The sequence below is a fragment of the Lycorma delicatula genome, chromosome 6 (assembly GCF_047948215.1).
Source record: "Lycorma delicatula isolate Av1 chromosome 6, ASM4794821v1, whole genome shotgun sequence".
NCBI classification, from domain to species: domain Eukaryota; kingdom Metazoa; phylum Arthropoda; class Insecta; order Hemiptera; family Fulgoridae; genus Lycorma; species Lycorma delicatula.
The window spans coordinates 69,630,270-69,655,654 of record NC_134460.1 but is presented as its reverse complement, the minus strand read 5'-3'; the positions used below and the strand labels follow the sequence as shown (position 1 = coordinate 69,655,654).

General features: G+C 24.9%; 1 protein-coding gene across 3 annotated transcripts in view; it reads left to right on the top strand.

Annotated features, from left to right (window-relative positions):
- Window positions 1–25,385, top strand: part of LOC142327116 (uncharacterized) — a 462,885-nt gene that overhangs the window by 260,063 nt on the left and 177,437 nt on the right. The window lies entirely within an intron of this gene.

Sequence of the window (25,385 nt, the reverse complement as noted above, 5' to 3'; positions counted from 1 at the left end):
AGTATTGTATTTGTTTGTCAAAATAGTGCAATTTTAAACATTTTATAAAACCAGAAAACTTTTAAGATTTTTCTTTATTTAGTCAGAGAATTTTTCTCTTCCTTATGATGCTATTCAGTTGCAGGTTTATGAATAAATTTAACTTAGGTCTACCTTAAAAAATTGAAAACTGTGTTTGAAACAAAAGTTCACTGTTAGATAAATAAGTGATGATTAATAATGAGAATTTTATTGGTTTATTAAAGTAAATAAAATTTTAGTGGAGGAAAAACTCCCTGTGCATGTACAACCGCTGAAATTGTCTGTTGATAGTTTTCATAAAAAAATATTTATTTTTTAATTTAAATTGATTAAAATTTTGGATTAATTCTACTCATTTTCAGAATTAACTATGGTGAAAATGTCATCATAATTAGTAATTTAATTTTTCATTAGGTTAAATACATCGAAACGTATAGTTTGCTCATTTTTTAAATACTTAGATTGTGGAGTTTTATTCTCAAACAAGTTGAAAGGCATTTTCAAAGAAAAATAAGTAGGAAACAATACAGTTTTATATTGGTATTATTGATATATAATTTATTTTTTGTTTACCAGAATTAAGATATAATTCACAAATTAGCTACATTAGTTTTGTTAGTTTTATTTAATACTAATTCTTTTTTATCTGAGTTGTATTTCAGTTGTCTTTATAATTAATCATATCACAATCTACAGAATATTTGTATTATAATCTAGTATAGCACCCATTTATTAAATATTCTGATCGTAATTCAACTTTGTTAATTGTAAATATGTTTGTAAACATCATCTGGTGGTGGGGAAGTTTCGTTAAATATTTTTTTCTTGACAGTGTTAATTCCGGGAAGCATTACTTATTTGTTAGAATTGTGTGTTATTTTTATTTTTTTATTTTGTATATTTGTAATTGTGATGTTACATGTTAAAGTTTTTGTCATAATTTATTCTATTTGTTATTGGGTGTTTTTGATAATATAAATGTATTGTAAATGTGATCAAAATATAAAACCTTCTTTTTATTTTAATGATTGAATGATTTTGATTTATATTTCTTTATTACAGTGAGACCATGGCTGTATCAAAAACTTATGATAAATGTTGAAGAAAAATATCAGAGTGCTCCGATGTCAAGACAACCAGGTTGTTTTCCTTGTTATAAATGTGGAAGAACTTTTAAATGGAAATGGAATTTAAAAGTACATTTACAGAATAGTTGTGGTGTTCAACCTACTATTTGCTGTCCATTTTGTTCTCATAAAACAAAATGGAAGAAAAGTCTTTTTCTACATATTAAAAATAAACATCCTGAACAACCTTGGGACCCGTAACCATAAGCAAAAAATTAATTTTTTGTTTTCTTATTTTATATCATAAATTATAAAAACTGTTTAAAAAATGAGATTTATTGAATTGAATATTTAAAAGAAATTTATTTAATTTAAAATTTTAATTTCAGTTCTCAATCAGTGAGAACTGAAGTATTATATTGAGTTAATAATTCTTTTTTAATCATTAATGCTCAACTCATTTTTTATACTATTCAGCAATGTCTTTAAAGGTCACTTTCAAAAATTTAGCATTCCGCTCTCACAAGAACTTCTGTATGTATTCAGTTACAGTTTCAGTGTCATATTATTGAATTTTTTTGTAAATGTTTTTCTTAGTAGAATTTTTTATCAAGTTTTGAATTAAATTTTTTTGTTCAACATTACTTTTGAAAATAGTTCCCTCATATTTAATATATAATATTAATTTATATTTAATGTTTTATTACTACTTTTTTTCACTCAAATAATTTTAATTACAACACATCAACTTTTAAACCAGAAAAATGAATAGAAGCTTAACGTGTGCCGTACAATGTAAATTTGGTTTGGCATCAGATTAATTCAACAACAAAGATCTGAAACATAAAAATAATATTTAATTTTACCAATATAACGTTTTACTTTAGTACATCAATTTATTTATTTTAAATATATCAAGCATCTTATATGTACGATATTAAATAGAACATCTTTGTACACTTTTATTAAGTATAATATCTTGTCTGTATAAAAAATTATACATTGATTAAAGCAGTCTTACTTGTTGAAATCAAAATAACTAAGGTTTTACATTCATATCATGTGTTCAATAAATTTTTGGCTCATCAGAATCTGCATACTGATGGCATAACTGTAAAATTATTAAAAAAGTATTTCTAAAAATAAAGAACAATATATTTTTTTTTAGTCGGTTGTTATATAATTAGAAATTTTTAGGTTTATTAATTTTTAGGTTAATTTTTTCTTTTAAAATTTGTTATTAAATGCCACATAGAACAAAAATTTGTTTACAAATAAAGTTAAAATATGTCATTTTAAAGCTTTAAGGTGCCATACCCTATGGAGAAGTAAAATGGTGATGTCAGTAAAATTATCTTACTTTAAATCAGATTATTTTTAAGATATGATACAGCTAATCATCTCGTGATATTAATTTCCCCCTTAGTGAAAATGTTTCAGCCAGTTTAGGTGAATGTAAGACTAAGCGTTGTTGGATTACATAGCCATTGAAATGACTGACAGAGTTTTATCCTAACATAATGAAGAAAATGTAATTTAATTTTAGTTTTTACTCTACATTCTTGAAGAAAGATTACATTGAAACTAAATTTTGTTTAAAAAAAATATAATTTTTAATTTACGTTTTAGAGAAATTCTTAATTTTTATGCCAATTTAAGTTACTTCCTCTAAACAAAAATTAAAAATTATCTTATCAAATTTTGATTTAATTTAACCTGAATTTTGTTTTTGGTTTTATTATTAAAATAGGGTGTAATGATATATATTGTTTATGTATTTTTAGTGAATAATTTAATAAATATTTACATTTTGTCTGACTTCAATATTCTTATATTGAATGTTTAAACACTCAGGGATAAAAATGATATTTTAGGAATGTAGTACGTTTACTCCAGTATATATATGTACGTATTTATATAAATAAGCAATAAGAATTACTTTAAGTACTTCATTTTGAACTGAATAAAACCGTTGATTTCATATTCCATCCCTTTTTTTTTTTTTTTAGTTGGTAAAAAAATATATGCTATCAAGAAATATTTTCTAAAAAAACTGTCATTTGCGTTAAAATTTTGATTTATGTTTTAATAAATAGTTATTAATTTTTTTTTTAAATTTTATGGGATATGGTAAATTTTTGTTCTTTTGTTGCAAAACATTATTTGCAGGTTTTAGTTTAAGGAATTGGTTTTTAGTTAAATATTGTAGTTGTTTTGTCTTAGTATTATGTGGAAATTTTAGTCATGGTTGATTAGGGAATAAATTTGACAAAAAAAATTGTGTGTATGCATGTGTGTCTGATATATATATATATATATATATATATATAACTAAATAAATGAGTATTATTTAAGTTTTATTTTAATAAATTGATTAAAACCTTGTTTCTGTTAATTTATAGTTCTAAATATTACAATATAATTTATTATATTAATAAAAAATAAAAATTTTAAGTGCAAGTATAATTTTGTTTTTTGAAAGTTACCTTTTTATTTAATCAGAATAATATTTTTTTGTGGAATTATGTTAATCAAAATTTTAAAATAATTTTATTAGCTGATCTCCATGGCAGATTAATAGTGTTTTGGCCTTTCATCTAGAGGTCCTGGGTGCGAATCCCAGTTGGGCATGGCATGACATTTTTCGTTCATTACAAAATTCTATTTCTGTATCCCACACACAAGCTTCAAGTTTATGTGGTTATCAAAAAAAAAAGAAAAGAAAAAATTCAATACTTTTCTGCTTCTGTGTTTCATAAGAAATAATAGTTCTTTTACAAAAAAAATTACAAAAGTTACACAAAGGATAAGGTATTGTAATTTGGTTATTGAAATAAAATCATCAGTTGAATACAAGTAAAAACAGCTTACATAAATATAAAGGTCTTCAATTATTTACTAGTGTGAATTGTTATTCAGTCATCATTATTACATATAAAGGAATTGGTAAGCTAAATATAATTAACAAGAAAAAACTTGGAATCAATAAAAATATGTATAAAAAAATATTTTTAGTTAATATGACTAATTAATTATTTAATTTTTGTTTTTTTATGTTTATATTAGTAACCTTTAGTAATTCCCTCTGAATGTAGTGATGATGATGATTGCTTAATAATTTAAATATGTTTCTAGTTTTTGAAAATTTTTATTTATAGTGTTGTAAAAGTTGATATTTATGTATGTACCGGAAGTGATTTTTGAAAATGTATTTTAAAGATATAGTAATTTATATGTCTAGAAGTAAGTTGATGTTTGAAATATTTTTCATTTTATGAAACAATTTTTTCATAACATATATATTATACCTTAAAACATCTCAGAATAATAAAAGTCTTATGTGATACAAAATTATCACCTGGCTTGAGTTTTTTTATCTTACTGATAATAATTTATTTCATCATTTAACTGTACATCAATTTTTATTTTGGTAATTTGACAATGTGCATCTTAAAGATGGATCAAGAATGTATTATGTTATGGTTACAGGTATGTAAATAATTATTCCGTGAGGTTTGGTTATTTTATAAGTTTTTAATGTCACATTACTGAATAAGTTTTTGTGTTATAATATGCATTATAGAAGTATATTAACATAAGGTTATGAAAATACTGTATTGTGGAATTAGTGTGACATACTGTTTTCGTTGCATTATTTCAAAATATAGGTACACTGAATTATTTTGCATTAGGAGTTATTTTTTCTGCTAACTAAACCCAATTTATATTTTTGATTCAGCTTTTTATCTTCACTGTTTATCATTACATAAGTAATTATACTTTTACTAAATCACAGCTTCTGAATGAATAACCTGGATGAAATTATGGGACACAAGTGGCAGCAGACCTTGAATGTGTTGTTACGGTAACACAAAGATGTTTTGATATGTTTACTATTTATATACACAGCTATGAATTGCATTTCGTTAAATGTTCCAGGTGAATTAGAGTAGAGGCAATTGTGGTGAAAGTTTATTGTGATTCTTTTCCCTATTCATACGTACATTAAGTAAATTCCTTCTTTACACTTATCTAGGTTTTTGTGGGGTATTTTAAGATTGTGAATGACGTTTATTTTTATAGATTGAGCCTGCTAGTGGATAGAAGTAAAATATATTGTAAAAGGGCAATTACATTTGTTAATTGTATTTACAGCACTTCCTTTTAATCAGCATATTTTGTAATTATGAAGCTATTGAGTAGGTATACTTTAATTTTATATATATTTTTTCTATTTTATATAAATCAATAATCTTCCTAAAGAACTAGTTGGCAACACCTTCTTCACTGAGTTACCTGCAGCATTGTTGCTATCGCCTTCTTTCTAAAGCCATCCCTTTAGGATTTAATTGAGTAACATATTTGGTTATGTTGTGTTTGTTCATTTAACATTTTGAGATCTTGGTTTTATGTACTGCTCATGAAAGTTGCTTTTTTGAATTTATACATACCATATAAAAGCTAATCTTGCCATATATGAATAATATTAGATTTACAAACTCATTAAATTTGATAAAAACAATATATTAAATGAACAAATACTATATAGATTAAAAATGTTATTTTATTATGTACTAAAGGAGTTTAAAAAAATTTTTAAACTGGTCATAAACAACATTGCTAGGTATCTCCATTGAAGAGGTGCTACTAATGAACTTCAAAAAGGTCTTTTGGAAGAATAATTACCAGTAATTACCATTTTTAATTTAAATTATTTTCACTTTAAAATATTAGTTTCTTTATGTTATTTGAAATAACAACTGCTTAATATAACAAATTTGTTTGGTTTTAATGTAATATTATTATCTTCCAGATTAACCAATCTTTAATTATTTAGTATACTTTTGTATATAAAATTTAACTTTATTAGAGTGATGCATTTAAACAGTAATCTTGGTATGAAGAAATTTTTATTTTTTCTTGGTACATTTTGATTTTGTGATGTCCAAGTATGTAATATGTATAACTATTGTACAAATACGAATGCAACTTTATACTTATTGTTAATTTTACTGTTTGTTTATAACAATGTATGAAAAATGTAAGTAGTATAAATTTAGTAAAGTATTAAATATGTAAAAAGTTGAATTACAAAGATATTATAGACATATTTTTCAAAATTCTATTCACTTCTACTGAATTTTATTTTTTTATTTTTATAATTCTTCTCTGAAGAGAGAAGAGAAGAATCAACAATATTCATTATTGTACATTAAGAGTAAATGGTAAGTGCATATTGCAATATTAATATCTTCATATAGAGATTCAATGTATCATCACATTATAAGTTAATTTTTTATTAGTAAAGTCATTTAATAAGAATTATTAGTTATTTTTCATTTATTTTAGTATAGTGTTAATAACTTTCATAAATTCATTTGTGTAGATACACATTAATTACATTACCACACCATGAATTATTAATTTAAAATATTTTTCTCTTTTATTTTGGTATAATGATGAATATAATTTTTTCTTTATTAATATAAATTATTGTTTGCAGAATTCTGGATGAGCCACAGTGAATTTGTATCAACACCGTACAACAACAAGAACTTTGAAAATTATTGTGATGTATGCGGTAAGACTTACAAGTCGAGAAATAATTTGTTAAGACATATAAGAGTAGAATGTGGTAAACCACCTCAGTTTGAATGTTCTCATTGTCATCATAAATTTCATTACAAAAGTAAAATGATTCAGCATGTTAAAGTTGTTCATAATCAATTTTTTAAAGTACAAAATGTTTCTGATTTTAAATGTACACAAATATTTCAGTATTAATGAGTTTTATTCATTTAAAAAATATTTAATTAAAATGTATTTTTACATGTAGTATTTAATTATAATCAATTATGTACAATTTTTTTTTTTAAATTGACGTGTTGTAAACATTTTTTTTTTGACAATTTTCCTTCTTGATTAACCTTATAAATTATTATTCAGATGTAAAAGGAAAAGTGTAAACATTACAAGTAAAGAATTTTTTTTATATTCTTAACAAAATAAACTAATTAAAATTGATTAATATTTTATTTATATTTGTAAATTTAAGTTCCATGATCTAATAATTTATCTTACAGATTGTGTACATTATTTTATCATTTAGAAGTTCTTCCAGCATTGTTTTTAATGTTCATCCATTTAATCTATATAATCTGTTATTTTACTTAATCTTTGTACCTTTTGTAAGAAACTGTAAATTAGCCAAGCGGTAATTTTATTAATATAAAACTTCACAATAAGTGTTATTAATTTATTTATTTTAGTTAGCTTTTATTTTGTAACAGTTTTATTGTTAAAATATCCACATTATAATGTGAAAATCTTTTTTTTTTATTTTAGTTTTATTTTTAATGTTACATTTAAAGATATATATTGTTTTTAAATATACTATTTTATTCTAATTGCTTTCTTTGTGTTTTATTTAAATAAAGAAAAATGAAGCATTTTTTTGGAGGTAAGGTTAAGGTACAATGGTAGTACATTAATTTTTATTTCTCTTATTTATACTTTTAAATTAAAACCAGTAGATATCTCATTGATTACAGTAAAATATGAATTTGCAGTAAATAAAAAAATCATTTGTATAAATATACCTGTTTGCAGTGTCATTTGAATTTTCTTAATGAAGTGGTTGGGAGGATCTATTATATTTGTGAAATTATGTCTTCACTTTATTTATCTTGGAATTCATAATAGTACTTCAAGAATTTATCTTATATATTCTGGTAAATTATTTGATTTACTGGAATTTATTATTAGACGTTTCTTTCAAATATATTTTTGACTTCAAATAAATTACATTATTATTTATTCTTGGATTAAAAACATTAACTGTATTGTTCTTGTGAACGTGTGAAATCAGATTATTTTATTTTGTTATCGTTCTCTCTAAAACTTAATTTTCGTTATTTTTTAAAAAAGAAGTTACTGAAATTTGATAAATATTTTCTCTAATATGATTGCAGTATCAACAGATTTACGGGTCAGTATGACTATTATATCAATTTAAAAAAATTATCGTTTACTTTATTCATTTGCTGTAATTTTATTTATAAAGATGGGTTTTTAACATACTAATAATTTTTTTGCATGAAAATCGTGGTATAAGAATTTAAAGAAGAATATTATTTTAGTTTATTTTTTAATAATTTAATTATTTCAGATGGAACAAAAAATAATCATGAAGTCACACTTTTACATTTGTCACCGCCTACATTTGATATGATAACAGATGTTAATATATTGACCAGTTTAATGAGATCGAGAGCACCAATTGTTGTGCCAGAAGCAAAAAATTTTAAATGCTGTTTTTGTGGGCGTGCTTATAAATGGCGACAGAGTCTTGATCGTCATTTAAAACATGAATGCGGGAAAGAACCGGTTTTCAGCTGCTCTCAGTGTTCGTTTCAAGCTAAACATAAGACTAGTCTTCAAAGGCATTTTCATTCTTTTCACATGCCTTTTATTCAGGCTCAGCCAGAAGTTATTTTAAATGTTGATAATAATAATTCTATTAATCAAGATAACAATTATAAATTGAAGGATAACAGTGGTTGTTATAGTACTGATTAGAGAAAATAATTTAAGAATTAAAGAGTAAGAATTCAAAATAAAGCTTTTATTTGATCAATCTATTTAAAGTAATTCTTATTTTTTGTTGAAAGTATGGTTAGTAGTTTGTTTATATATACAGAGGGGTCCAAAAAAATGTATTCAATGCTTGCTAGTCCATGTCTCATGACAAATTTGACTTGATGTAACAATTTTTGGCACTGAGAGAGGGTTATTATGTGTTCTATACGACACCCATGGAGTTGAACTGCACACTGAACTACTGGTGCTAGTGTATGTGCTGCCATTACGGCAGATTCACGTAGCTCGTTGATAGTTGCTGGTTTTTATTGATACACACATCATTCTTGACAGCCCCCAGAGGTAGAAGTTCAGTAGTGTCAAATCAAGAGACCAAGGTGGGTACTCAACAGCACCTCTTCAACCCACCCTCTGTCCGGGAAGAATTTTATTAAGTTACAATCTGACATCTCAATGGTAATGAGGCAGGGTTGCATGTGAAAAGTTAATCACCATACAGGTTTTGGATGGCAGGCACAATTCTGCTCTCCTGGACACTGGACTTGTAGCTATTCATAGTTGGCCAGATCTTTCCTTGTGCACATCTTCAACAGTTCTATCATCTTTGAATTTGTCACGAATGCAGGCAATTGTTTGACATGTTGGCAGCATTCCAAATTCTCTCTGCCATTGCCATTGTACCTCATGATTGTTCTTGTACTTCCAGTACCACTTTTAATACAGCCTTGCGTTCAGCAAACGATAAGCGAACCTCAGCCATTGTTGCTACTCAACTGACTTCTGCTGCACTGGCTAATATGAGTGGCTTGTTTCACCCCCAACCACCCACACATGTGTGGTATAAATTGCCAGCTCCACCTACCACACAAATTTAATACCTTACACTACACTACGCATTAGATTAGTGAGTGTGTCTTTTTGCTTAGATATTATTTAATTACAAACAGCAAGTACATTTTTTTGGACCCCTCTGTATGTTTATTATTGGTATAATAATTACCAATAGAACATTGGTATTTATTCATTTATTTTTTAATGACTGAATATATTAATTTTTTGGGGGTTAATATAATTTATTTTTTGTGGCAACTTGAATTATTTTATATAATTAATATTATTTTTAGCAGTTATTAATGCTGGCAAATAATGATATGAGCATAATATTGGTTATATATATATATATATATATATATATATATAGAAAATGTTGCACATTAAGGTTATTTTTATCTACTTATGTGTTCATGTTAATTTAAGAATTTTTGTATGCAAGATAATCTTGTATTGTAGGTTTAAGAAATGGGATTAAATATATATGAAATTATTTTAAATTATGGTTTATATGTGATTTTAGTTATTGGGAAAATAGTCAGTAGCTTTAGTTTCACTTATCTTTGAACATTGGTCCAAATTTCTGTTTAATGTTAAAGAATATATTTTTTAAATTGTCAAATTACACAAATGTGTTTAAAATTTTATTCATTCATCATTGCAAATGATTATTATATTTTTATTTATTTATTATAGTTATTATATTTTTATTTATTTATTACAGTTATTATATTTTTAAAATATTACGTTTTTAATTAATACTAATCTTGTAGTTTATTATTTTTTAACTTAAATTTTCATTACAACAGAAAAAATTATTATATTACAGTATCAGATTTGCCACAGTTCTATTTTATTTTCCTATGGAAATAGGAAAATTGAAATGACTGGTTTGGTTTTTACTTTCATTTAGTTACTATTTAGCATTTATTTTATTGTAGCATTAATTTCATGCTGTGAAACTAATTTTTATGATTCATTACAATTTAAAACAAATTAATTATTAAGTATGAAGTTATTACATTGATCAGTTCTTTACCAGCCCCGTTATTTTTTAAGTAATAAAGTAAATTAGTATTTTGAGTATATTTTTAATAATCTTACTGGAGATAATTTTTAACCAATTGAATTTTATTGCGAGATCCTGTGTGCTTTACACTGCTCCTAGTTATTGTAGCTAATTTTGCCTCTCCTAATACTTATTTCTGATAATTTCTCAGAACTTTAAATAATATTTCAAATATTAGGTTTAATTCTTACATTTCCTACTTGATTATTATTAAAAAATGTCTAGTCTATACCTCTGTGAAACTGAATTTTCTATATAGTTTTTGATTCTTCAGTGTAGCCTATACAGTTTAATGAATAGGACTTCATGATCCGTCTAAATCTATAAGCAATAGTTGGTAAAGCTGTAGTCGATCTTATTCCTATTACAATGAAGATTCCTGAAATAATTTTTTCTATTTTTATTTACATATGGTGTTCCTTCCTGATTTTTCAGACATTTTTGTGATTCAACTCATAATCTTCTGTTTTTCCTTACCTGTTTAATACATTTTATATATATTTGAACAGAACAAGCTGATCCAGTGTATAAACTGAAATAGTAAAACTGGATCTGCTTACTGTAATAATAAACTGTTCTGAATTAAAACTACAATGTTTTAAACTAATTTTGTATGATGTCCAAGACTTCTGAACAAAAGCATTTGCACATATTCTGTTATATTCTAGATGCTTCCGTAAAAAAAGCATGAATTCTTTTTTAACACTATTGTATATGTCGAGGATAAACTAATACTTCTAATTTCCCATAGATTCAATTATTTCTCACTCACTGTTTTTGTATATCTACAGACTTTCCTTGATAATACATTATTCCATTTTTCTACTTTTTGTTAATAAGAACTTTGATATAGAAGTGTTTCTCCAAGGAACTGATGTTCCACATTTATAGGTTTTTGAACATTTTTATTTAATGTTTGAGTTTAGTTACGTTTAATTTTTTATTATAATTTTTTTTTTTAAATTCATTGCTGTTAAAGTTATTAGATTAAATTAATTTTGATGAATTTTTTTTGAACTTAAGTAAAATAGTACACATACTTTTCAATCAATTTGTTCTTTCTTCATTTAGTTATAAATTCATTATAATTACTCTTCATCATAATTTTTTGTTTATATCTTTTTTGCGTATATGTTGATCCTGATTTTGCGTTTGATCCTGATTTGTTGAATTGCTCTGTTTTAGACGGCATTTTCAGTCAGTTGGAGTGAGGCTTCCTTAGTAAATTACTACTTTGTTTTTGAATTTATTTGCGAATTATTGGGGTTTACGTATGTAATCCAGATTAATGGTTTAAATGTTGTTGGAATTATCTGTTATTCCTAAATCAATCATGCAAAGTAATGCATTGTTGAATTACAGTCATTTATGCATGTATTTATTCTATAGTTTTCTCATTTTAAGTTGAATTATTAATAAAAGCTGTTAATGTTGTCCAAATATATAAAATATTGTTTACCTTAGTAAAAGCAGAAACCAGTTTTTATTAAATATAGCTTGGCATTTCGTGTTTGTTGCTGCAGTTCAATGATTGTTACAGAAAGCAACTCTATATATTAAGTGTTTTCATGTTAAATGTTCCATCTGTTGTTAAACAATGACTTTAAAATAAGCAGTTTACTTCCATATCCAGGACTCTATATTCTATTTATTAACAATTACTGGTACACTTAATATTACTTTTAAAATTATAGATTTATAAGTGAATTGTTTTTTAATTAATAAACTATTGAGTTTTTAAAATTTTATTTAATTATCAGTGAAAATTTTTATTCTTTTTAATTTAAATTTGGTGACTCATGGATAAAAAATGCCTTGTTTCGTTTATTGCAGTCTCTTTTTCATAAATTATCAGCCGACTTAATTTATTTTAACTTTGGCTATTTTATATTTTCACTGATTTTAATTTTATAATAAAAAAATTTAATAAATCAGTTTAGTGTTACTATTTGGTCTTCATAATTTTTTACAAAGTTCTAAGTTACTTTTACAATCCTAGTCATTAGAGATAATACTTTTTTCTTGATGTGTTCATAATTTTTGTATAGATGTGACTGTTGTTTTATATAATGTTATATACTGTATTTAGAATGATAATTTATACCACTATTTATATTATATGGAATTTTTATATTACCAAAAAAGAAGAAAAAACGGATTTTGATATTCTATTCGATCATTGTATGGCATGAAAAATTTTTTTTTGTCATTTCTGAAACTGAATATTAGACAATCATTAGATTTTGTAAAGAATTTTGTTTGTTCTCTGTACTTTTGCTGTGATGAAATCTATTTTACTATTTGTGTAATTTATTTTTCTTTGGTACTCTTGAACTGTTAATCCAGATTTGATGATGAGATGCAGTTGTTTTGGAGCAGCAGAAATTCAGATTACAATAGTTATAATTAATCTTTGATGTCTCATTCTTTTTTTTTCTTTTATTTGCAATCACTACACCATACCTTTAGCTTTATTAACCATTAAATATATAAAGCATGTTAAAAAAGAAATCTTTATTGGTTTATTTAAACAAAACATATAATATAATGCATTTGATCAGTTATTATTGTTCCTATATTAATCTTGTCCATAGTAATATGTTATAAGATTCCCAAAAAACACATGTTAAATTGAGAGAGTATTATTATTTATAATAAAATTACTTTTATATATCTAGTTTTTTTTTTTCAAAATCTTGTATGATTAGCTTGGTAGACCAGTACAAACTGTTGATTCCGGATTAACAGGTTTCTCAATACAAATCTTTTTTCTGAAGTGGTGTATTTCTGTTTCATTTATTGTTTACTGATAGATAAATGCTATGGAACATCAATCTTTAAACCTCTTTTTAAAATATACAATAGTTTATTTTATTTCTTGTACACATTTATGTATGTTAGTGTTTTTTGAGTACTTGACTACACTTGTAAATTCAAATGCAGCTATTCATTTTTAAAGAAATTGTAATGTATCTGCTGCCAATTAGCTGCTTAAAATATTTATAGTTTTACATTTTGTATGTTACTGAAAGTGCTCCCTAATTTATGTCAAAGCAGTGAACGAATACCAGATCTGATGTCTGCGGATTTATATTATGTATTTTCATGTATAGATATTATACGTACTTTATTGCAATTTTGTATTTTCTTTTCTTTATTTGTTTGCAAGGAAATGTAGCATCAGCCGACTATGCTTTTAGGTTTTTTTTTAATTTGTAGCTACTTCAGTTATTAATTATTTATGTTTTTATTTCTTTAAATTTTAACTTCTAAATTGGTAAGTGGATTCATTTCTCTAACTGCTCCTATTCAAAGAGTTTTTATTAATCATATTCTGTGAATTTGTGAGTTCATGAATGTTAACTTAACCTAAGAAAAACTGTGAAAAATATTTCAGATAAAGAGATAGATATTAAAAAAAATTGTATAATTTTCGTATTAAATTGTTTTTAATAGATTATTTATTTATTTATTTAAACAGCGTGTCAGTTCAGTTTTTATGATTACAAGTATTCATTTATTATAAAAACTTAACCATTTAAACTTATATTAGTATATTTTAATACTGAAACTGCTTTCTTTAAAATAATTATTTGAGTATATATGCACACATTAACACACGTTTTTATTTATAGTATTGTTTTTGTTTTTTTCTATAAAAGTATTTTAAAAGTGGTTAATCATAAAAAATTGACATAAACAAATAGTTAAAATTATTAAAGTAATTGATGTTCCACCATATTATGTGAATGAATATATCTTATTTTTATTCATTTTTATGTTTGTACAGTGATACTGAAGGATTATAAGAATTTATTATATTCTAGACTTTAAGTTCAAAATAAAGTTTTTTTTGTTGCCATACTGTAATACATTTTTGTTTCATAGTATATGTTTATTAGAAATTAGATTTTTTTATTGAGATATAAATTGGTGATTTATTTTATGATATATTCCTAAATTTGGAGCAAAATAATCCATGATTAAATTAGTTTAAGTGTTAAATAAATAAATATTAAATTTGGTTGTTTATTTTTTTATATTAATTTTATGTTTTAATGAAATATATCTTCAGTTTTACTTATGCAGTTTTTGTATTTTTTTTAACATATCTCCTTGGATCCTTGGTGATTAGTATCCTTCACAAATATCTACTTTTTATTAAACACTTTTCTTAAATAATTATTACATTCTGAAGGATTATTTAAATAGCAAATCGTTTATTTCTTTGTAGTGTATACTTCAATTTGCAGTGTGAATTACATTTATAAGTATGACTTCAACAGCATTATTTCAGTAATTTTATATTCGTTGTCATAGTGTCTCCTGTAAAAATATTTTCTAAAGATGCGTTTGGATTATCTTTAAATGATGTATTATTCTTATTTCTAAGTGCCTTGATGCTATTGGTATTATTCATTTAATGTGTTAGAACTAGTCTTAGTTCATCCACTTTTTTTTTCTGCTGCTATTTAAGTTTTTGTCATTTCCAAGCTTACTAAATTTTTTTGTTTTAACATTGTTGTTGAAGTAATGGCATTAACTGAAGATATGTCCATTGTATGGTTTATTAATAATCTATATTATTTTTATAATTAACTATTCTCAATGAACAAAACTGCGACTTAAAATATTACAATTTTTATTTAAAAAAAAAAGAAGATATTTGGTCAGAAATCAAGGTAGTTCATTTGTGTGCAGTCCATATTGCTGGCTACTATAAACATGGTGTTATAGGTGAAATGAATTTACTTGAATGCATTTATCTATCTCTCTACTGACTTCAAATATTAAACTTTGCGACTTGTTACAGTTTAGTGTTTGGTTAGTATATTTCTTTCTTGGTGAACTGATAAACTGATATTGCAGAATCCTCTTAAAAATGTAACTTTCTACATAATTTATTACTATCTATTGTTATTAACTTCACCAATGAGCTCTTCAATTTTTGTATACCGGCTGAATATGTTTAACCTCATTCTGTATTTATTAAAGTGATCTTGAAATTCCATGAGTCCTCTTTCTAAAAGTATGATTGAAATTTTTAATCTGACCTGCTTAGATGTTAGAACCACTGTACTACAGCCCAGCCATAACATTGCAATATGATTGCGGTTTTATAAAACTTCATTATTTATTTGAATTTAATAGAGAAGAGATAAAATGATCAATTTGTTCAATGGTTGCAGAAAAATAACTGTATTCTAATTGTTATAAAAGATTGTTTTACTATGGTGTGCGTTTGCTCTTACTAGTTTTTATGAAAATTTTGCATTTTATTCAAATAATTAAATTTTCTCATATATCCATTTCTTGGATCTGCTATATTTTAATAATTGTTAGATTATAAAACATGATTATTTATGTAATTTTTTAAGTTTATTGATTTATTCTTTTGGCCCAGTAATAAATAAATTAAGCTCTTTATAAAGTACTGGCCTGAATTCTTAAAGTGGAAGAATTACAATATTGTCACTTAAAAAATAGTTGTACCTTATTGTTTCAGTCCCTATTTCCTTGTGTTTTAAAAGTGGGGGGATTGTTCCTCTAGTCAGTAATAGATTATAACAGTGTAACATTGTGGTTAGCTTTCACCTTAAAGTTGTAGTTTTAATTATTATTTATTTTATAAAAAAACAAATTACAAGGCTTTCCTATGGTATCTCCTTCTGTAATGGCTACTTTGTAACTATTTCAATAAGACCGTTGTATTTACTTCATTTCATATTTAGAATTAAACTGTAGAAATTTAGAAATTCAATATTAGTTAATATACTGTGAAAGTTGTCAGAATAAAGATACAAAGTAAAGGTAATTAAATTCTTTTTTACGTAAAGTTTTTATGAATTCTTCTTTAAATAAAAATGTTTAATCACAGTTTCAATTTAAATCATTCAATCAGATGAGTTAATTATTAACATTAGGTATAGTGTTGTGATTTTATATCAGTTAACTTTAAGTGTGACCAGAAATATGATAAAATTAAAGAAGAATACTCTTTAAATGATGTCATTCACTTCTTATGCTAGCATCAATTAGTATATCATGTCATTATCATAACATTTTTAGATTTTATTTCTTTTTCTCTCCAACATATGACCAATCTGTACTGTTTATAGACATCATAAGTTTATGCTTTCTTATTGCATAATTGTCTACTTCTGGCACTTGGTAAATACTCTCTTTACTGATATTCACATGTTTATGTTAGGGTAACATTTTTTTGAACATTAATTTAAAATGGATTTAAAATGTATATTGCCTTTGTATGATTATAATTTTGTCTTTTACTGATGAACAAAATATGGTGTACAATAGGTTTGTTTATAACAGTACATTTATTTATCAAGCCTTTCAATATGTATGCTTTTACGTGTGGGTGATTAGTTTTTCATTCAATGTACGTAAGTATGTAGATTTGTTAAAAAAAAAGTGTATATATATATATATATATATATAAAATTATATTTTTTTATACTTAATAAAATACTTTGTATTTGGTTGCAATAACTGTAGTGTTTAGCCTTATTAGTTTCTCTTATGTTTGATTTTATAACATTTTTATAATTATTTTACAAATCAAGCTGGATTATTGATTCGTTATTTCTATAAATTTCAGGTTTTTTTCCTGTACCAGAATTATCAATTTGTTTTGAAGCTGAAATTAATGAATATGAACCAAACCTACATTTCACTTATGATGGGTCAAATAGATTTTTTTGCAACCAATGCAGAAGAAGTTATAATTCCAAAAGACATTTAGTGCGACATAGAAAATATGAATGTGGCGTTATACGACAATTTAGTTGTTCTGAGTGTGATTATAGAGCTAAACGGAATGAGCATCTGAGACTACATCTAGCAAGAAGACATAGTATTTTTACTGTGTAAGAAATAATATTATGCTCAATGTTGAGATTAATTAAATTTTTAATTGAATATATTCCAAAGAAATTTAAAGCTAAGTTGATGAAAAAGTAAAATGTAATGTTAATGTTATTTTTATTTTGTTGTTTATTCATCTGAGAATGTTAATGTTATAAATTTATAGAGAGTTGTGGCTTCTTAGATAAATCATTAAACCTTACCATGTGAGTATATTCTCCCGATTAAGTAAATCACCTGAATAAGTTATTGCTTGATTACATTGGAGAACATTGAATGTATTACTCTGGACAAATATATTTTATTAGAGATATGGAATGAGATTTTTTTATTTAAAAAATTGTCAGTAAATGATTCTTGTGACTTTTTATAAAGGTAAAATTTTTGTAAAGTAATAACAAATAAACGCTGTTCATTTGTGATAGTTTTTTTTTGACAATGTATTTCAGTATTTTATCCTTCTTTTATTATTAATGTATAATTACAAATAATTATTTTCCAATTTCAGGTGAATACTATTAATCTGGACCCTGCTTATTCAATTTTTTTAATGATGTCTGATTTTTAGAAAAGAAATTTTTTTAGGTTTAAACTTCTGTTGATTCTTTTACAAACTATTGGTACCCTTCTATTGTTGAGAGAAAACTTTAATAAAAAATTGAGTAAAAAATTGTTTTTATAATCAATAAAAGTAGTTTTAAGGTTTTTTGCTTGTTTATTATAATTATTTTTTTCCTGACTACTTAATAAATTCTGAAATGTGAATGTTAGGTAGGATATTATGTCCATTTTTTTAATTTACATATATACTGATATGAGACAACTTTATAAAATATTTAATGATAAATTGACTTCAAATTGTCATAGAATAGAATGGTTTAGTATAATTAACAGACAAAAAACTTTTTTTAAAAAGTAAATACATCTATAGATAGGCATTTCTGCCTTTTCTGATTATAGTTTAATGGTTTATATTAATTATGTATTTTACTATTAATAGTTTTCAGCTAATCTTATTTTGTCATTTTTTAAAAGAAGAGTCCATGTGATAGGTTAATGTTAAAAATTTTATTTCATACAGTTAAATGTTAAATATTGAAAAAATACAACGTTAACGTGTAATTAATAAAATTATAATTTTGCTTTATCTGCTGGCCTTCATTGTAAAAATACAATTTTGATATACATTTAGATATACAATTTTTGGTTTTAATTTTTTTTTCTATTCTATCAAAACCCATGCATTCTTCTGTTTTTATTTCTTAAACAAATTAAGTTCATGCAGGCACTTTTGGACTTATATGTGTATTGGTCATTTGGTTTTTGATGTCGATTTATCTTTAAATTCCATTTCACTGTTCCTCTTTAACAACATAAGTGACCTCCAACTCCAAACTACTTTTCATTTCAGCTTACTCCTTATCCTTCCATTATTTCATAATTGGAATATTCATGTTGCAAAAAGCACATAATTTTAGTTTTCCTTCATAAACTGCTTTAGATCTATTTTAATTTTTTTTTTCATTAAACTTGTGTTTGAAAGTTTTACGAGTTAAAATTGATTGGTAAAAACTAAATAATTAAAATAAATTGTTTATTTTAAAAATCAATATTAGAATAGAGGACTGCTTGAGCTGTTAAGGTGAAAATTTTGTTCCAGGTATTTCATACTTTTATTTTTACTTTTTTATCGCCTTTACTTTATTGAATAATATTTTTCAGCCATCCAGTGTGTTTTAAATTTTATAATGTATTAAATTTTAAAGAACTTAAAACAACTCTTAACATTAAAATATCTAAATTTCATCAATTTACTTTTATTCATAAGAAATAACATCAATTAATGCTGTAATGTTCATATTTACAGTTTAAATCTTTAAATATATTAAAAACACTTTTTTGAGGATGGGAATTCTTTACTAAGCCCATCACCAGAGTCATGTACTTATTTAATGAAATAAGTACATTTTTTTTTTACTCTGGAACAATCCTGTCCCAGAGTAGTAAGCTTTTTATATTCTCATTTAAAAATTTTTAATTGGTACTTAATTGTTAACCAAATTTATGTAATGTACTTCTAAATTTAAAATATATACAGTTAAAATATAGAGAGGTGAAAGTTGAGTTTAATAATGATAAATAGATTATATTGTCAGAATCATTGCAGTTTTAACTTATGTAACAAATAGCACGCATCTGAAATTATTACGTTGCTTTAAGAAGGACTTTCATAAATTAAGAATACTTCAGATATTAGTAAAGTGTACTGCTTTAAAATAATTTATTGTAAAAATTACCAAAATATTCTACCATTACCAAATTGTGGTTGGTATATGTTCCTGCCCTCAGTGGATTGTTCTCTAATATCTGTTGTTTTAACAATAAAAAAAAAGTAAACATCTTAGATAAATTTCTTTTTTTCTAACTGTATTTTTGCAGATACTTATAAATTTGCTCCGTTATGGTTGTAAAATTTCAAGGATGGCTTTAATAAATCATTTCTTTATTTTTCCATTAAACTGTGATTTTTTTAATACTAAACTGTGGAATATTATTTTTCAGATTGTTCCTTTAAACTCAGGAAAGTAAATAATAGATATTATTTATTTTTGAGTTCTTTCTATCTTAATTTGAATTATTATAAAAATCCGCCTGTCTTACTGTCTAACTACTAATATTTGCTTATTATTTTCATATAATTTCAATATTTAAGTCAACAATATTTTTTTAGCTATTGGCCTTTAACAAGTATTGTGATCATTTAACAAGTAATGTGTGTTCATTTCTTTTACATACAGGAATGGTCATTTTAAAAAATTAAATACTTTTATTTAAATAAATTGAATATGAGAATATCAATAATGAGAATGAACACAATAATTATTGCATTGCTGGTAAAATAATTATGTTTTTAACTAAAAATATGACTTTAAGATGATATTCTAGCTAGAGCGGTAGCATCTTGGCTTTAATCCCAAGGTCCTGTGTTCAAATCCCAATGACATTTTTCATATGCTAAAAAATTTTCTTTCAGTGCAGGTTATGTCTAAAGAAAACAATTACCCAGCTCTATATCTTTTAGCTGCAGTGCACAGTAGCAGTTACAAATACTGCAGTTTTAATGCATTTGTTCTGTAATTTTCACTTTGCTGGAGTTAATTTTAAGAAAATGTTTTTGCACTACATACTGTTTAATTTGTATACATTAATTTATCCTGTTTACCAAATCAAATATACAGTTTTTCAGTTTTAAAAATAACTACTTCTGACTGAAATATTTAATGCATGATAGTAATGGGTAATTAAAATACCAGTGTTCCAAAAACACTGCAATTTAGGAGGGACAATAAGATATATTAAATAGGACACACATATTTATTTTATGTATTTAACTTTGGTGTTAAGTTGAAATATTGTTAAAACGATTACTTTTTTAGGACAAATTTCAGTTTGAATGAGTTATCAGAAATAAGAACATATACTTCTTTTTAAATTAACATAAACCATTATTAAAAAAACTACTTACTGAGTTTCGAACTCTGTCAAAAGTATAATGTAACTAGTATTACTTTTCATTTATGTATAAACAAATCACCAATTACGGAAACACTTGCGTAGACTAAATCCTTTTTCTCTACTTTATATACATAAATTTGGATTGTATGAATTTCATGTACAGATTTGGCTACTTTTGTGTTCAATTTTTAAAAAAAATTGCATTATTTACTTATAAAATTGAGTTAATTGACAAAAAAAGTTAAGTTCAAATAAATGATAATTCATGTTTTATAATTTATAAATATTTAGGTACTTATGTATTATTAGTCCATCGACCATATTAAATACTTATAATGATCCTGTAACTTTGAAAATACTTCAAAGTTATGGGATCATTAACATATTTTATATATTAAAAGTATAAGCATTATTGCTTATAATTATAGATATAAATTAACAAAGCTTAACCTACACTTGATAACCTTGACTAATTAACAGTAATGTTTTGATTATTTAAATAATAAATAATTAACCTACTGGGTTGGTCTAGTGGTGAACGTGTCTTTGCAAATCAGCTGATAACGAAGTCAAGAGTTCCAGTATTCAAATCCTAGTAAAGGCAATTACTTTTATACAGATTTTAATACTAGATCGTGGGTACGGGTGTTCTTTGGTGGTTGGGTTTCAATTAACCACATATCTCAGAAATGGTCGACCTGAGATTGTACAAGACTACACTTCATTTACACTTGTACATATCATCCTCATTTTTCCTCTGAAGTAATACCTGATGGTGATTCCCGCAGGCCAAACAGGAAAAAAATAATTTCAATAATTACTGAATTTATTATTTAAATACTCAAAACATTACTGTGTTAATTAGTAAAGGTTAGCGAATGAAGTGAGCATAGGTTAAGTTTGGTTAAATTATATTTATAAAATAAGTAATTATAAATTGTTAGAAAAATGGTGATATAATGATTATATCAGTTGGTATTAACAATAACCCGAAAGTTTGCAATTTATTGGTCGACAGACTAATACATAAGTACCAAAATTTACTATATTATAATTTTGTTATGTGTAATATAACAAAATACAATTTTTTTATTAAGAATACACTTATTTATTATTATAATAAAAGAAATCTTCTCTTTCATATTATCTTATTTTGGTAAAGAAACTTAAATATATTTGATTATTGAAGAAAATTGTTATACATCATTATACTCTTTTATATTCAATACAGTTATTAATTTTCTTTTAATGTTAAAAGAAAAAAAAAAAATCAATATTTTGTTTTATAATTTCAGATTATCCTGATGTACATCATTATGACAATGGATTTTTCAGGCCAAAACCAATTATAAATTTTTGGTGTCCTCAGTGTCCAAAGGGTTATGCTCATAAAACGAATCTTTATAGGCATCTTAAATATGAATGTGGATTACAACCTACTTTTAAATGCAATCATTGCACATATAAAGCCAAAAGAAGAACACATCTAGTTGATCACGTTGCTAGAAGACATTTCAACATTAATGCTTGATTTAATTTTATAAAATTGGAACAAATTTTTTTGTATCCTGTTATGTTTTCTCACGTAAACCATGTACCATTTATTATTATTTTTTTAAATTTTAATTACTGTAACTTATTGTTCGTACTTATAACTTTTGTGTTAAATAAATTAATTTCAGGGCTCATCATTTGTTTACTTTTGTATACGTTAAAACATCGCCCTAATTCTTAATGATGATATTAAAAATTGTTCTATAAATTCTAAATCAAAAATATGTACATTGATTTAATGTGTGGTAATTCTTCCTCATTATTATGTATGATAAGGATATTGTGATAGTTTTGAAAAAAAGGTTTATTCCCATATTTGCAACGCAAATTATCACAAGTGATTTAATTAATGGACAAATTTTAATTCAGGGAACAATAAATACAATTTGTTGATGAAAATGTTATTTTGATTTTTGGCCCGAATGAGATGTACAATGGTTTCAGACTTATTGATTCTTTATTAGAATGAAACACATTGGCCGAATGCCTTTTCTAAATAAATTTGGTGTACTTTTAGACAAATGTTGGTTTTATTTAACAAATAAAATGTCGTGATATTATTTAGTCTTTCCATTTAAATTGAAACTTACTGTCAGGAATCACCCAGGATAAGACTAATAAACCATAATTTTTTCTTTATTTTTCCTTACACTTTCATATTAAATCCAAACAGTATCATTTTCCCAAATAGTACTGTTACATGTATTAATGCCAAAAAAAAAATATATAATAATAAAATTTAATGATCAAGTGATTTTGTTTAGCAATCATAAATATACTTCAGCTTGAATTTTTAACATTTCATTTGAAATTATAATATTTTACCTTACAAAATATTAAAAACTGAACATTGTATATTTCTATTTAAAAATTAAAACATACATTAAAGATTTGATTTTTGAACTTGCATCTGACACAGACTACTGCATCTGGATGAGTTCATATGAATTTATTATTATTACACAGTAAAATTCTCAATAATTTTATTATTATTATTCACTAAGCTCCTGTCTGGGTTTTATTTTTTATGTGGGATAAATTTTTGTGGAATTCTCCAGTGAATGTGATATGATAATTATGCAGAAGCGTATTTTGTATTTTAAATTCAAGTTTTAGTACCTGTAAATAATTTCCTGTTTGACACAAACTGAGTTTTCTTCGTAAGACCATCATAAGATGTTATAAAACCAGCTTTTTATAACTACTATAGTTTCACACTTTTACTTTTGATTTTTTTTTAATATCATGTGTTAACTCAAAAAAATGCATATTCTTTTAAATCTTACAACCTAATATATTTTTGTATTAGTTATTTAGAGTTAGTTGTATGTTTATTTAGAGTAGTTTTGTAAATAGTTTAGTTAAATAGTTTTAATTTTTTATTTTAATGTCCTTATTTAGAGTTGCAAACCCTTTTTTTAATTATTTCAGTCTCACAAACTGAACTGAATGATAAGAATATTTATAATTTTTTAGTAAATCCCCTTTATTCATATGTCTTATGTATTATGCTGCTGTGAAAGCAGTTAGTCCTCTAGCCTGAATTGATAGATTTGGATTTATTTTTGTAGTTACTTATTAGGCTAAATAGGTATTTATATTATAAATTTTATGAATTATATTGATAAATATAATTAATTTTAAGTTGAGATTTTTACATACTCTCTCTCTCTCTCTCTCTCTCTCTCACTCACTCACTCACTCACTCACTCACTCACTCACTCACTCACTCACTCACACACTCACTCACTCACTCACACACTCACTCACTCACTCACTCACTCACTCACTCACTCACTCACTCACTCACTCACTCACACACTCACTCACTCACTCACTCACTCACTCACTCACTCACTCACACACTCACACACTCGCTCACTCACTCACTCACTCACTCACTCACTACTCACTCACTCCCTCACTCCCTCCCTCCCTCACTCCCTCCCTCCCTCCCTCCCTCACTCCCTCCCTCCCTCCCTCCCAAGGTACTAATATTTTGTAGGCTGCATATAAATTAAGTAAGGACAATTTAAAAAAAAATTACAAAATAACATAATTAGTTTTTAACTGAAATATGTATTTCTTTACAACATAGACATTTGTTCATTACATTTGATATTTAATTTTTTCATTATTTAAAATTTGTTGATTTCATTCCAAAAATCATTTTATCAACAGAAAGCTAAGAAGAATTGCCGTGTTGTCATTGACAAAATCTGTTGATATAAAAGGCTTTCTTTTTTTTTTTTTAATATGTTCATTTGTCATTAGGAGTATCTCGAAGTTTAGCCTTATCCACATCTTTTAAAGCCTTCAATCTGAACACATTTTGTGAGTGGCTGAATATACTTTTATCAAATAGTTTTGAGAAAAGACTGATGCCAATCACAAAAAAAGAAATTATCAGTGTTTTATATATAAAATACATATAAATACCATAATATTTAAACAATTTTATGCACGTGATAATCATTTGTTGTGAGGTTTAATTTTCAGTTTCAGAGTCCTTCATATTAATTAACTAACTGCTATCTTTTTTCTGGAATGTTTTTGGGGGAATATTTTTGCTCTCTTTCAAATTGTGAAAATTTCTTTGTTAAATAGTTATGTGTAATTGTTAATGAACTCTATAAATTACATGGTTATTCTCATTTTTCATACATATCTTTGTAGTTAACTTATCTTATTATTCATTGCTAGTTTTTTCATAATCATACAATTAATCATTTTATGAAGTAAAGTCACCTCATAACTAGTTTAAAAAAATTGAATATAATATATGCACACGGTAGAGGTGTTCTTGTTATAAGCTTTATGATTAAATAATTTGAGTTAGTTTT